The sequence below is a fragment of the Pteropus alecto genome, unplaced genomic scaffold (genome assembly GCF_000325575.1).
Source record: "Pteropus alecto unplaced genomic scaffold, ASM32557v1 scaffold146, whole genome shotgun sequence".
Lineage (NCBI taxonomy): Eukaryota > Metazoa > Chordata > Mammalia > Chiroptera > Pteropodidae > Pteropus > Pteropus alecto.
This window is the reverse complement of record NW_006442107.1, coordinates 11,309,266-11,319,700: the sequence shown is the minus strand read 5'-3', so window position 1 is coordinate 11,319,700 and position 10,435 is coordinate 11,309,266.

The following is a 10,435-nucleotide window of genomic DNA, read 5'->3' as shown; positions in this document are numbered from 1 at the left end:
CCACCTTGTTATTGTAGTTAAGAATTGAACTCAGACCACCCTATAATTTCATCCCTGGAAATCTATACCCTGGAAAATGTGGTACCAAGGCTTCTCTGTCTCTTTTAGGGACTAAAACTTCCAGGTTGATACAGGTTAATATTCACAGTGTAAGCTATTGAACACATTGTTGACTAAAAATACAAAAAGGTCTGTTTTCAGGGCAGCATTATTTGGCAATCTTGAGGATCCTAATAAATGTGTTACTTATATGTTAGCTTATATGTTGCTTTTGTTTACTTCAAATTCCTCGACTTCCTGTGTAGCTTCCATAAGATTCTATACCTTATAAGGTGCAAAACAAAAAATGAACAAACAAAACCCCTGCATTTTGTCCTGATGATGGCTGTGTAGGGGCAGCGATGACATTGTTGGAAAATTTTAAAACTAAAATGCCTGACCAGGTTCAGAGACATTACCTAGATGTGTTTGGTGTGCTTTCTATGATATGTTCATTTCTTCTATTTTCAAAAACGATAAGACAGAAAGAGCAACTTTTTGTTTTCTATCCTCTACTGTCCCAAATCCTCAGACTCCATCAAAGCACACCTTGAGCTCCACCTCCCACATCGTGTTCCCCACTGGTGCCAATCTTCCAGCTAACTCCATTTCCCCTTTGTAAACGCTCGATGTGCTGACCTATTTAAAAATATAACTCAGGTGCCTGGCGAACCATGATGCCTGCCAGCTCTTCAGATAAAGAGGATCCACTTATTAATCTGCTCTGTCTCCATCTGCCTGCTCAATTGGGATTGACTGCTTGCTGTCCAGACTGATACTGGAGAAATCTGATTGAGGACAAGAATCTCTTTGTACGTTTCCCCCACTGATATGGCACAACAGGTCTGTTGCAGCCAGGGAGTTAAGCTGATGTGACATGATGTCAGATGGCCTGCCATTGTACGTCAGAAATTAAAAAGAAAATATTCTTTCAAACCGGAATTCCTTATGTGATTTTTATTTCCTTGGGCTTTGAGCAGATTGAGTATTGAATTGCTTGACTGGAGCCCATGGATAATTTAATACCTGCAACATTCGTCCCCAGGTGAATTTCAGCCACATTTGACTTGTTCAGCATGGCATCTCGGTTCTAACCATTTCATGGAAATCTTGTAAATATTGATTGATGAAATCCCAAAGAAATACTTTTTCTAACTCTGATTCTGAAATGCTCCAGAAGGAAAGACTTGATCTCTGTTTTTGCCCTCTCTATTCCACATCTAGTAGTGTGAGAAACTAAATAAAAATTGTGGACCTTCTTTTTTACATCTCAAATTAGAACAGTCAATTAATATAACTTAAAAAAATTAAAGTGATATAATTTGATCCACTAAACTAAGACTGAATAAAAATAAACAAATGAATAGCAAACAAGTAAGCAAATAACAAATAAACAAATAAGCTCAAACCATATCAGTGGGATCAAAATATTATTTCTTGAGAAGTTTTTTGAGTCTCTTGATTTGAGGTATTGGCTGCATAATGTTAATTATCCAGAAGAATGTAAACCTAGTGTATGTATACATGGTTCTTGAGCACTAAATAGTTAGAATCCCATGTGTAAAGTATTCATATTTTAGTATGTGGTTGTGCTTTTATTGAAAATACAGAGAGAACTACTCTAGGTCTCATCTACAATCAAAACTGAATGACTTACAAAGTTTCTAAAAAGTATTTATTAATAAAAAATAAAGAGGATCCACCTGAGAGAAAAGAGACACACAAATAAGAGTTAAGGATCTTACAGGAATTCATGTTCGGTAATAAGGAAAAAAATATTATCCTTTTTTTAATATTCAGCTTTTACTCTTTAGTCGAGGCTAATCATTTGTTAATTTCTATAAGCTCAGTGCTTGAAAATTTACATGTGAATGAGATGTGCGGCTGATCCTCACTCTTTATTACATATTAAATAGTATGCAATGTAAATACTATTGGAGAAAATAAAAGCTCATTCATTTAATATAAATAACACCGAATAAATTAATAAATTGACTGCCCTCTCTTTGATAACCACTGTGATGAGAGTGTATGTGTATAATTGTGTGTGTTTGTGTGGGACTGTGTGTATGTGAACACATAAGGTATTTGAAGCACTGAAGAGAAAAAGAACTTGCTTAAACAGATGAGAGTACCTTGCTACAACAAAAATGACATACATAAAGAATATTTTTTAAAAATCTAGAAATTTTCTGAACAAGTAATAATTTTATTGTAGAATATTTGTCCAAGATATGTACAGAAAATTTTTACTATAAATATTTAAAGACTACAATATAGGAAAATAAAGTCACAAGAAGATTAATGAGAGAAAACAATTCTTTTTTTTTTTTATGAGGTATAATTGACATAACATCGTATTAGTTTCAGATGTACAATGCAATGACTCAATATCTGTATATATTGCAAAATGATCACCACAATAAGTCCATTTAATATTCGTCACCAGATATAGTTACAAATTTTTTTCTTGTGATGAAAAGTTTTAAGATCCACTCTCCTAACTACTTTCAAATATGAAATTTGCTGTTATTAACTATAGTCACCATACTATACATGACATCCCCATGACTTATTCATTTTATAACTTGAAATTTGTACCTTTTCACAGCCTTCACTCATTTTATCCACCCCCAGCCCCTCACCTTAGGCAGCTACCAATCTGTTCCCTATATCTATGAGCTTAGTTGTGTGTGTGTGTGTGTGTGTGTGTGTGTGTGTGTGTGTGTGTTTTTTTTTTTTTTAGAATTCACATATAAAGGAGATCATAAGGTATTTGTCTTCTTCTGTATGACTTATTTCATTTAGCATAATGCTGTCAGGGTCCATTCATGTTGTCACACATAGCAATATTGCATTCTTTTTTATGGCTGAAAAATATTTTATATACAACACACATTTCTTTTATTCATTCATTCATCGATGAACATTTAGGTAGTTTTCATGTCTTGGCTATTATAAATAATGCTATAATGATAACATTGCAATGAACATGGGGTGCATATATTTTTTCAAATTAGTATTTTCATTTCCTTTTGATAAATACCCAGAAGTGAAACTGCTGGATCATATGGCAGTTCTACTTTTAATTTTTTGAGGAACCTCCATTCTTTTTTCCATATTGTCTGGCTGTACCAATTTACATTTACAACAAGAGTACACCAGGGTTCCCTTTCTTCACATCCTTGCCAACACTTGTTATTTCTTGTCTTTTTGATAATAGACATTCTAATAGTATGAGGTGATATCTCAATGTAGGTTTGATTTGTATTTGCCTATTTTAATCTTTTCATATTGATGGAAAATTTATTTGAATGTTGAGTGTTCCTTATGGCCATGGACTCCATTTCCATTTTCCCTTAATCTAGAGTAGAAAAAGGTAGTTTGCTCAAAGCATATTCTTTATACTACTCAGAAGTTGGGTTGTGCACTTCTGAACCTTGATGAACTGAGCTGAACAGAGGAAACATGGGAGGAAATGATCTTTAAACTGTTCCCTAGAGTCACATACCCAAAGTCCACTCCAAGCATGCAGCTCCTTGTTTATTCTCCTCTGAAGACTGGAATCAAGGGAAAATTCCCAGTGAAAACAATCTCAAACCCCAATGAGAAAAAAAAATGACAAAAATAAGAGCAGTGGGAGAGGTCATATCACTGGAATTATGAAATCCTACAAGTTCTTAGGGAAAACAAATATGTCCATGAGCTATAAATAGCATTCAGAATGATCTAGAACAAAAGAATTGATGCTATAAACTATGAAAATGCCCCCAAATCCATAGGATGCAAGACAATTAGCTTGTATTTTGTAGGATGAAGTTAAAATACAATTGATTGTTTAATTGCAGCATCAAAAGTAAAAAAATCCTGTCTGTTCCATCTTGTTTACAAAACAAAATATGTACCTTGATACTCGATAAATATGAATCAAAGTCTAGCATGAAGGAATCAAAGTGACAAGTTTGTTTTTGAAGGCAGTGACATACCTATCTAAACTTAGTAAATGAAACTTAATTTTTTAAATACATCTAAAGAGAAAATTACTTTGCAGACCTGAAAAAATAAAATCATTGAAAACAAGTAAATGTTATTTTCTGGAGAGGGAGTGGAAGAGAGAGAAATGAGAAAATAAAGTTTGCTCATTAGTAATTTGCCATTTGATTCAAGCAGGCAAAGTTGCTAATATCTTTAACTGAATATTTTTCACATCCACATAATATTCTAATCGTCTTTTTTTTTTTTTAAATTATGTTTTCTCCTGATCAAAACACTTTCCTGAAGCCAATCAAGGTGGCTATCAGAGGTTGATAAGGAGGCCATTATAACTCAAAAGGAAGATATAAAACAACTCATTTCAAAGAGCAGGGACTATTTCCTATGAACATTTGCAATGTAATTGATCATTTAGCAGCTCTTCTTCCCCTTTTCCTCTATTTCTGTCCCCGAAGTGTTCTGTAGTAGAAAACTTCGACCTTGCTGAGCGACATAATAACACAACAAATCTGCACCATCTGTGTGATTAATACCACCCTCTGAAAGCAGCACCTCAACTGGCAAAATACAACTAAAATGCATGAACACACCAAGGAGCTGCTCTTTGCCTTGTTCACCTTCTCTCTAAATAATTCATCAGTTTAATGATAATGACATTCAAATATCATAATTACAGCCTACTCTTTAAAAAACATCAATTTCAGGACCAAATTGGAGTAACCAGCCCCCACTCCTTTTCTCATCATTAGCTGTTAATGCCAAAATATGATCTTTATTCATTTCACTGACATAATATAAAACCAATGTAGATTTCCCATTTTTCATAAAATTTTCATCTGCACTATTAGTTTCACTGATAGCAGACTGCAAAATGTTGTTAAGCTACAAGATGGAAGACACTGCAAAAACCTCAGCATGTTAAGAAGCCATAAAATTTTATTCAGTTCATTTACTGCTACAGTCCAGTAACCCTATAGTAAGAGTGTGCTATTTTTATTGTGTATTTATTTAAAGGTTGAATATTTTGTTCCCCGGACTCGACATCTAACTGAGTTAATCTGGATTCCTAATACACTGAGTTGTATTCCACTTTGGGGTTTATCATTTTCTTGAAAGTGTTTTTATAATTTGGTTGTGTGGAAGAGATGATAACAGAATATTGCAAACAAAAGCTTGGCTGTGCATAGGTGGCTCATTTGTGCTCAGAATTAAATCCCCAGTGTATTGGCCTTACATGCTGCTAAGGAGAAAGACTCCCTTTCCCCTCCTCTCCTTCCATCTTATGTCTCTTCCAAAGCCAATCTCGGGGCACAGTGCAATGAAACACAATGTAACAGACCTTGTATCAGATGATCTGGCACTTGGCAGAAGTAAGCCACATTTTGCATTATTGCTTTGTCAGTATATCTTAGCATTTTGACATAAATAGGTAAGATTTTTTAAAATAGCATGCAGTAGAACCTGTTTTAGGTCTACTCATGTAACCATGGACATCTAGAGTTAGCTTGTCTGTTTTCATACCAAGATATTCTATTCTATTCTGTTATATTATATTATGAAAGTTGCAGCATCAGTTTTGCCAGTATATGGAATATATCTAAATATCCCAAGAAACTTTCACAGATTTCCCTACCCATGGAGCAATGGCAATTACACAAGTGGTAACTCCACTATGAAATAAAAAAATTGTCAAGTAAAGCCAGAAAAGCAAAAAGAAGGAGACTAGAAGGGGCAGTTGCTCTGCTGGTATCTGAGCTCTCTCACTTAGGACAAGGGTGTTGGTTTCACTCTGCAGAGCAAACTCCCAGGCTGTGCATATTTCTTAGGTCTCAGGAGTGACTGTTCCCTGCTCAGTCCCAATTAAAGGCCACATGGAAACTCCAGGTGCAGTAAATAGATAAACTAGCAACAAAAACTACAATAGCAAACAGGCCAGACAAATGATCTACAATATCCGTAATACATTCATTCCTTCTGTGTCTGTGACTCGCTAGGAACCTAGAAGACAAGCCTGTTCCTACTTGGTCCCCTCATCTATAATACAGGCTGATAAGAGAACCTATGCCTGTTCCAGTGTTTTCTCTTGAAAGTGCAAAATATGGAGCTGATAAAAGCAAAGTGTGCATTTTTAAAGGCACATGAGAGAAAGATTTAAATCACCAGAGATAGTCTGTATTTATTCATTCCAAAGAGGTACAAAGGCTCTGTCTGGGTAGCATTAAAGAGTAAAGGTTCAAAAGGAATATGTGAGCATCCCCAGGAGACGGGAAACATAAGAATGCATTAAAATGAGATGGAGAATGTGTCCCAAAATAGCCAAATAATGACTATTCGTAGTTACTATCTTGTTAGCATCGATTGTGGAATATTTGAGTGCCTGGGAGAATCAATGTATACGGTAAACAATCACCTCTTAAACTGAAATGTCAGAGATACGATACAGAATAATGAATATAAAATCTAGACAAAACTAATGAACAAACAAGATAAACAAATTAAAGCAGATAAGCCAGGAAGGGTGAGTGACTAACGGCTAAGTTAGGCGTAATCCCAGTGAAGATCTGTCCATTTAAACAGCCTTGGCTGCATAGTGTCAACGGGGGCTGACAGCTGAGCCCCACGTGCCTCCTTTTAGCTTCTGTGATATAAAATCTGGGCTGTGGATGTGAGATGCAGGAGCCAGGTATTCAGGCAGTGTTGGGGAAAACCATTTCCAGATTTTACAATTTCACGATCATCCATTTATCATTTCCAGAGATGAAAGGTTATGTCTTTCGCTTACTCTGCACCTGGTACTGGATCTTGTGCTCAGAGAACCACACCCCCCACCATCCCCCCAAAAAATTCCAAACAATTTTTTTTCTTTTCCTTCTTTTTTTTTTTGATTTGCTTTAATTTTTTAAAAGAGTCCCAGAAGGCTTACATGATAACTCTCAATTCTCTGCTATTTTTGTGCATCTTTCCTGTTTTTCTATTTTGAATTGATTTGGGAACTTCTTTTTGCAGTTAATGAGTCAGCAGAGATGGGATGTTGATGGATCTCCTTGGACCTGGGTCAACATTGTTCTAAAATAAAAGGAGCCAGTATGCTTTAATGGTACACTCCATCACAGAAAAGTCTCTGCTTCCGGGTGGCAGTCGTTTACAATTCCTCGCATCCTGAAAGAGCGTTATTAGGCAAAACTGAGATTTTGACACAATCTGATCTCTACAATGTTTTTCCTTTATTTTTTGCCCTGGTTGGGGGAGGCGGGTGTGGGCTTATCTCTTGATACCTTGTATCTTTAAACTGTAACTTTCGCTATCCTCCTCCCCAACCCATACAGTCCTCCATTTTCATATTTACCCCATTAGACTTTTCTCTCTTTAGTATACTCTCTTCGAAACTTATCTCTTGTGGGCCTCATTTCATAAGAAGTTTCTTTTAAATAGGTGCTGTCACAGTGGAAAAGATCTCATATTAACTGAAAATATGTGGATAATAAACACGGACTAAGAGCATTTCTCTTATTAAGGATATTTATGTTGAGCAGGAATCGCTCCCTTATATATATAGATATAAACAATATATAGGTATGTATATTGTTTATGTGCATATATACACATATGTAGATATAAACACATTTATATCTAATGGTGGGAATTTCAGACACAACGGCAGGCAAGTGACAGGAATTTATTTAGATCAGAACTGCTTATCTGTACACCATAATGGGAAAATACCTATTCTGACTGCAAATAAGACTTGCCCAATTTGATATTTTGTTAACATTCATTCTCACTTTTTTTTTTTTTAATAAAGGGGTTAGGGATTACAAAATAGTAAGACTTTTACTTAGCAGCCTTGGCAGAAGAAAACCTTAAATTATAACATTTAGTGAAATACATAATATATAATATTTTAGTTTGGCATTGCTATAGCAAATACATAATATTTTAGTTTGGCATTGCTATAGCAATTTTATAATCAGATGAATCTCATATTTGGTTATAAAATTGTAACTAATAGTTAGAGAATTATATTTTGTCTTGTTATTTATGTGTATCTTTGGCCTTATGAGGCATTCAGATCACCCTCAACTCATAGGCCATTTTTGTGGATGATAGGACTGCCAACATGTGCTCCTTGCAGGCCAAGGTAGAATCTGTGCAACCACGAAAACAACCTGCTGTGCCTGCATTAACACCTTGGGCCAAGTGGAAAAGTCAATACAGAAATGTAAGGAGAAAGCCACCTGACTTTCTAAGGTAGACTAATGGTTTGATCTTTGATCAGTTGACTGGGATCAAGAACCTGGGGATATGGTTGAGATCAAATATTACAGATTGATACTATCCTGTTGTTTCTAATCCTGTTAGATTCCTTAATTAAATGCTATATGAGATAAATTTAAAATTTGGTTCCAGATTAATCGAAGTGGTTGGTGGAGTGGCTTACTCTTGGGAAATTTTTTCAGAAACAATGAGTACTTATTCGAGGGAGACTTATTTTCTCCATGGGTCTCACATATTTCTGCATGTGTTAGGAGCAAACACACTAATTGTCTTTGTTCTGGGTTATCTTTTCGAGGATGTTTGTATAGTGAGCTGCTTTGGAAAATAGAGCTGGTATCTCCCTCCAGAACAAAAAGCAAGTTTGCTTTCTGCCATGGAAGACAGAGATAGCATCTCCCTCCAGAGCAAAGACAGTCATGCTTCCTGCCTAGTGTAATAAAAATAATGACCCCCTATGGGGCTAAGGGCAACCTTGCTTATTGTCCATTATAAAAGACTTGGCTTCCCTAAGCTAAGGGTTTTTCTCCTAAAATGCAACCCATTGCATGTGTAGGGGCCATTTGACCCTCTTTACATCACCCTGTGGAAATTGGGGCTTCAGGAACCAGCACAAAAAATGTTGATATTCTCACCATTCCTCTTGCTGTGAGTAATAAAGCCTTTTGTCTCTGACTCAGGAGTGTCATGTCTTCTGCCCACATCCATGAAACGGGCAGGCTAATTTGTTAGCTGGCAAATGGGGGGAAATCATGTCCCATTCACAATTCTTGACAGTCCTTGATGGAATAATATAGGACTGTCTTCTTCCAGACAACCACAGACATTTTGAGGATCAAGTATTATTATTCCTTATAAAGTATGTCTCTTATACATGCTATCAGGGGAAATTCAGTCTGGATGTGATCTTAGAGAACATCCCTCCTTCTACAGATGAGAAAAATTGAGGTTCAGGTTTGTTTACCTAAAATAAGGTTGCTATTTAGAAGCAGAATTTGACCAGGTGACAGTTTTTCTTATTTCCTGTTTAATATTCTTCCCGGTACATTTCATTAACTATAATAAAAATTTAACTCCAAAGTTTACTTTAGTTTCAAATAGATATCTGATAGAAATTTTTCATGAATAAAATGTGAAAATGGTGAAAGAATACTGTCTATCCCGTATTGCGAGAAAAGGATTGGGTTCACTTACATCCTAGGTTGGCACGGGCCTCGGGTTGGATCTAGCAGTGATTTTCAAATCATGGATGAGAACACTTTTGACAAGGCACATTTTCCTCTTGGCTAGCTACAGCAACATTTGCAAATGCTCTGAAGTATTTGTTGGACCTTAAATATGTCATATGCATGGACAACAGGAATTGGCGCTCTCTGCATTCATCCAAAATACAGGATTAGTTTCAGCCATCTTTTATACTCGTGGGGAAATCTTCCTTGAAGTGACAATAATTTAACCTCATTTTTCATTTTCTTTTGAGCTTCTACACTCTTATCTGTGAAAACCAATAGCTTATTTTATGTTTTCTCCTCTTGGTTACTATACTCTACAGAATAGGCTGTTATGTACTATGTAACAAACAACCTCCAAATCTCAGAGTCTTAAAACGAATTTTATTTTTGCTCATTTTACATTTCTACCACAAATCTTCAGGAGGTTTTGCCCTGCTTTATCTTCACTCTGGGACCCAGGCTGACTGAGCCTCCAATACCTTAAACGTTGTAGATTATCATGGCATCAGCTCTTGAAACATTTGTCTTTAAATAATATTACTGCCACTCTTATTTTCCCTGCCTACACATGCACTGATGGTCACACCAGCTTAAGGTGAGAGGGAAACTCAACATTATCATGTGCCAGAGAGAAGAAGTAGGACTATACAGTGAGCGGTACTGATGACAGCGCAGCTATATTGACTTGGACCCCAATGTTTGCTTAATGTTTTAACTGAATGTCTCCTCTCCTTCCGGGGCTTCAAATCCTATATTGGCTGTTCTCATAACTTATGTTAATGATCTCTTCCTTGTTCCAAAACATTTCAATGTATTGCCATGAGGAATGATTGTATGAAGATGTTATATAAGAAAAGTTTGGCTGAAGATTTCTAAAAGAGTGAAATTAGAGGTGGAAG